Raw genomic sequence first — 6,117 nt, 5'->3', positions numbered from 1 at the left:
GTAGGTCTTTCAGAAACAGTTAATGCTGAGTAGTTGGGGAAACCATTCTGATCTCATCTACTGTGGGCCATTTGCCAGGGTTCTGTGAGAGGATTCTGCCGGTGGTAAATAAAACTACGTATATATTTAGGTATATCATGTGATATTTTGATGTATGTATACATTATGAAATGATTACCATAAACTAATGAACATATCACTTCTAATTACCTTTTTTTGTCTGCGTGTGGTGAGAACACTTGAGATCTATTCTCTGAGCAAGTTTTCAGTATGCATTACGTTATTAACTGTGGTCACCATGCTGCACACTAGGTCTCCCAAACTTATTCATCTTAAAACTGAAAGTTTGGACCCTTTCGCTGGTATCTCCCCTTTTCCCGCTACGTCCCAGCCTCTGGTAACCACCATTCCGTTCTCTGTTACTGTGAGCTCAGCATTTTTTATTTTTATTCTTCAGGTACAGTTTTAAACTTTCTGTTGCATATACACGTCTCTGAATTTGGTAAATAAGGACTTGCAACCATCTTTTTTTAAAAAGGATTCAAAAATTGGAGTCTAAACTGCTGTACCGTTATTTATATTTTACATTTCTTTGTCAGTTGTGCCAGCGAGTCTATGAATTATATCCTATGAACAATCGTAAAAGAAAAAGAGGTGCAAAATTCACTATTGAATTGTACACTTTAAATGAGTAACCTTTATGGTATGTAAGTTATGTCTCAATAAAGTTGTTTAAAAAGAAAATCAATATTATTTGCTTAAAGTTTGAGCTAGACTTACAGTTGAACTAGAGAATAAATATTTACGTTCTTAAATGCCACTCATTTAAGCTGTGTTATTTGCGTGTCATTTTAAGAATTGAGTTTTGCACAGTATATAACTGAATCCTGGCACAGGGGCCATACTCATCAGCTCTGTGTTGTCATCGTAGTGAACGTGCTGCTGACGTGGGCCCTGAGCCTCCTGTTTCTCTCTGAAAACTTTTAAGTAGAAAATGAGCATTAAAAGGCCATATTTATGAAATGTAAAAATTAATTTGTCATATAATAAAATAAAAATAAACGGAAAACTTTTATTAGTCCAAGTGATGATACTAATGTTCTTTTCTTGATGACAAATCACTTTAGGATTGGTTATAAGTTTATATTCGTATTGGTTGTAAGTTTATACTCATTGTCAAGGTCAAATAGCATCTTAATTTTCCTCCAAATTTGATTTATTTTTGTGAATAGGTAAAACATTCATTCACATGGTGTAAAATTCAGAGGTACAAAGAGTACATAGTGCAAACACTTCCTCTTCTCCCATCATGTAGTCAGTCATTTCCTTTCCCCAGAAGCAGCTTGTGTGAGATTTCCTTTCAGAGATGGTTTGTGCAGCAACGTCCTTTTCTAGGATAGTTTTTTCCCTTTTAATAAGTGATAAGGTATAATAGTAGCTTATTTTTCAGTCTTGACTTCAATGAATGCTTCAGATACCTGAATAATACAATTCATGTTTACAACTTGTAAAAGTTGTTTCCTTTGAGATTTTACTATGAGAGAATACCCATATAAGTTAATAAGGTTTTATGTATTAGCAAGCATCTATTGTATGTATGTATAATGGTATGCCTGAGTACCAAATAGAATATTTAAAAAAAAATCCATTGACTATCCAGGAGAATAAAACTGTTAGAGTATGTAGGAAAATTAAAACATTTTTTATAGTTCTGGATAGTTAAGAGAAATGGATCTGGGTCTGCTGGACTTTCTGACTTTGCTGTTTTTTTGATCACATGGATTAAAAGCTCACTAACATTATTGATAGCTAATAAAGTGTTAGATCTCATTGTAAGGTATATGGTCTCTTTTTGACATTATTTTAATTGTATAGAAAATAATGTCAGTTTAAGAGAAAAATAAAATTACTTAAATATGCTATTCACTCTGGATGAAGGATTTCGAATGTTTTCCCTAGGAAACTGAAAAAGAAAATAAGATTTCTGATTGAACACCTTTTGAGGAGAGGACTATAAAATTTGGAGTTTGAGAGTTTTATTCACCCATTCTTGCTTATCTACCACAAAAATCTCTCCAGAACTCCTGAAAATATTTGATATGTCTTTTTGATAAAATAGTAAAGAAAAAATGCCCGGTTTTATTAAACACAATTAATAATTTGGTTAGAGTAGGCCGGGAAAAATTGTCCTCGTCCTGTGAACACCAGTCTGTGGACTCCTTAAGTGCAGTGCTGAACTACCAGTGGTTTTCCCATCATGTTTTGTCCCAGACCTTTCTAGACCGCAGGCCGAGCGGCGCTGCTCGGGGCAGCCCTTCCTCTCCCTTCCTCTTCGAGAGTCTGCTGTAATGTGTGTCTGTGGGGTTCCAGAGCTGCATGGACTGTAGCACCCTGCCCCTAAGGAGTTTTTAGTTTTTCGTAGGAGAGACAAGACACTACAAAAGCCTCAGTACAAAGCGAAAGTGACCAAAGTGATAATGACATACAAAAGGGTTTTAAAGATAAAAAAATGCAGATGTGTGTTTGGCAGAGGGCACACGTAAGGGTCATAGATGAGAGGGCATTTCAGCTAGACCTTGAGTAAGTAGAATTTAAACTAAATATCCCGTACGTTTGGGAAAATTTTTAGAATTGTGGGCTTACTAGTATCGTGACTGGGTAATTGGTACCCCTGACCCTCGTCCGGCTGTAACAGATGGCGTCTTCCACGGAAAGGTTTGGCAGGAGACCTTTGATTTTTAAATTAGCGTAAGTCTCTTGGGGGGAAAAAAATCTTCATTAGATGAATCAGCCTTGGTAAAAGTAGTCTTAGTTTTCTAGGTAAATACTTTGTCATGGCTCGAGGGTTTGGGGTAATTTTGGTTCCTTTGAAAAATGCTTATCCTTGGAAAGCCAGTTATCTAATTGTATCAGAGACTTTCTCAGTTTTCTACTAATGTTTTCTGTTTTATATGGCAATTTTTTAGTAATTTGACTAATATGTAATCCAGATCATTTTTAAATGAGAGATTTTAAGTGAGCCACTTGCTTTGCTATGTTTAGAAAGTAGTCATGGTTTAAAAAAACCCATTGGATTTAAGATTGGGAGAGAGCATACATTTTGAACCTAGAATTGTTGCAAAAAATGAAATGAATTTGCTGTAGCCACATGTGTTAGCTGTATTAAAAGACGGCTATGCTGGCAGGCTGGCCTGGCCTGCTGCTCACAGGGATTATAGCTGATTGCAGATGGAATGCAATGGAATGTTCCTGCCATAAGATCTCTTAGGAAAAAGTAGAAGAGGGTGAAGGGTACTTTAGGGAATGTGCCAGATCTGAAAACCAAGTATTAGCAGTGTCATTTAAGCCCTTTCTGGTCTCAGGGAATATTTTCCATGGCATAGATAAATATTACTGGCTTGACATTTTTGAGAGCCGAGTGCATACACAAACGGCTTTGTTTAATAATATCCTATTGTAGTCCAAGTTTCTCCCACTTCAGAAGCTTTTTTTTATTATCTGGTTAACCTCCTTGCCACAGCCTCCTGCTGCATTTTGATGGATTTTTGTTGTGGTGGTGTTGTTCCAATTTGATTAAATGGTTAGAGTTGTTATATAATTTTGTATTCTAGTCTTTTCTTGTTAGTCTTTAGTTTTTTTCTCTCATTACTATTAGCCTAATTCTCACTTGCATTTTAGTTTGGGTTTCTTTTCCTGGACTGATAGACTTCTGAGTGTCTGTCAAGGTGGGAACCCCTTGAAATTATATGAAAAATGTGTTTATGCTTCTTCCTAGGGAGAGAGTAATCACTTTCAATACATTTTTAGGAAGAGCTGTATCCCCCAAAAGGGGTAAGAGGCACTAGCCTAGAGTCAGAATGTGCTGTCCTTAAGTCTTTCCCAGGATAAGCCAGGACGCGATTACATCAGACTAAGGCATAAACTCCATAACAGCGTCCAGAGTGCTTCACAGTGTGGCTGGAGAAATAGGGTTAGCCCAGACCTTCACTCCTGCTTCTTCACCTGCCTGCCACGTGCTCCGACCTGAGAGATGGAATCAGCCTACCCGTTGTCAGGATTCATTCTGTGAGGTGTGCATCTCATGCCCAGTCATGTACCTCTCTCTAACCTTTGCCAGTGTAGTGCATGAAATGCTGAAGATCTGAGCATTTAAACTCCTCTAACAGTACTAGTTTTTCTTACAGCAAAAACTAGAAATAATCCAATATCCACCAGCAAGCAGAAGACTGGATAAATAAGTCATGGTACATTTATATAATACAAACATAATACAATACAGCAAAGAAAAGAAGAATCCCCCCCCACACACACACACAGAAGGCATACATAAACTGTAGCTTTACAAGTTGTATAATAAACTATTTTATTAATACAAATTTCAGATCATGCAAAACCATACTCCATATTCTTTACCCCATGCAAACATGGGGATAAAACTATGAAGAAAAGTAAGGCAATAATGACAGAATTCAGCATGCCTCAAAGGTGGGGCAGGGATCTGGGAGGGTCACACAGTGGGACTGCGGAGGTGAGAGCTATGTTCTGTAACTGGCTGGTGGGACCTGGGCTTTGGTTTTACTGTTATTGTTTTTAGTCCACATGTATTTTATAAATATATCTACTAGATATTTAATTTAAAATGTATAAAAGTAAAGAAAAGTTTTAATCTTACAAATAGAAATGCTCTATACCAGTGACCAGAGAATATATGATAGGCAGGGGTCCGTGAAATTTGTCGCCTGCTGCCTCTTTCTGAGGCCTTCTAGTCACTTTTCCAGTCCTTTTTCCAAAGACAGGGATGTTTACTTTTTATGTGCCATGTCCACATTGATTAAATGCTACTCATTTAGTCACTGGAATGTAAGAAGGTAAGCAACAGGAAGATGAAGAGACATAGGAAGAACAGGTCAGTAAAATATATCGAAACCAGCTTAAGTACTTGGGGCACTTTTCCTGTAGTCAGGACTTGGGGCTATAGCAATAAAGGGGTGTCTGTGTGTGTGTGTGTGTGTCTGTCTGTCTGTCTGTCTGTCTGTCTGTGCTGGGGGTGGGGAGTAAAGGTGTCCCTGAAATGATACTACATTGACCAAGTAGAGTTGAGCTGAAACCAGTTTTCTCCTTTCGAATGACTTTCAGAACAGGTATGTAAGGGGAACGTCCAGGTCTCGCACTGTCATGTCCTTCTGTCCCTTCGGGGAGGTTGTCCCTCAGCAGTGTCAGGGTTGGGGAAGCCTATGATCCTGGAGGCCTCTTTAGCACAGGACTGTCTGCTGGCTGCCGACTTTGCTGTGGACCTGTTTACATCCTGCTCCTCCTTCTGCCGCTGTCAGCCCTTCAAGCAGCCTTTGCCTGCCTTCCCTCAGATCCAAAACAAAACACACTTTGTCTTTTCTTCTGTGTCTGACACAATATCATTTAGTATTTCATGACTTCTCATGTGGCAACTTACTAAGCTGACATTCTGGAATATATCCTATATTTATGTTTTTCTCCTATTGGGATAGAGTTTATGATCATAAAAAAGGGTGTTAGATTGCACCTTCTTCTAGATGAGATACTGGGAGTGTTTCTTTTTTGTTTTCCAGTGTTTTTAAACTTTTATTGCATTTGATTGCTTTGGAGTCTCATAGCGAGCAAGACATTTTGTTTATAATAAAAAGAAAATTGTTTGGAGTGACTCATAAATACATCGTCTGAATTCTTCTGCTTCTTCCCATCCGTTCGACTTCCAAAATGAAGATGACTTCCAGCATTTGCAAATAAAGGGTGGGTTGGTTGGTGGTACGAACAAAATTTAATGGTGTGTTGGTGTCGAAAGCATGATTTTTTTGCAGATTTTGCAGTTTTGGATCAGAGACCAACTGAGGATGATGCATCTTCTGATTACTTGGATGAATGAAAGAGGATTCTTTTGACTTAACTGTCATTTCGCAGCCATAGTTGCTCACTATGCCTCGTCGTTATTTTCTTTATATTAGGAAAATACTGAAGTTGGTGTTCAGGGGAAAATTTATTCTGTAATTATCTTTTTATCAGTTTTTTTGGCAAGTTAGAGTAGGTAGCGTGTTATTTTTCGGTGGTCCTTTCCTCTGGCTGCACAGGTCCTTCTCATCACTT

At 37.9% G+C, this 6,117-nt stretch overlaps 1 protein-coding gene across 1 annotated transcript in view; it reads left to right on the top strand.

Annotated features, from left to right (window-relative positions):
• KIF1B (kinesin family member 1B) overlaps positions 1-6,117 on the top strand; it is a 113,585-nt gene that overhangs the window by 697 nt on the left and 106,771 nt on the right. The window lies entirely within an intron of this gene.

This window comes from Pteropus vampyrus, unplaced genomic scaffold (genome assembly GCF_000151845.1).
Source record: "Pteropus vampyrus isolate Shadow unplaced genomic scaffold, Pvam_2.0 Scaffold86, whole genome shotgun sequence".
Taxonomy (NCBI): domain Eukaryota; kingdom Metazoa; phylum Chordata; class Mammalia; order Chiroptera; family Pteropodidae; genus Pteropus; species Pteropus vampyrus.
Note: the sequence above shows the minus strand (reverse complement) of the source record. Positions and strands in the feature narration are given on the sequence as shown.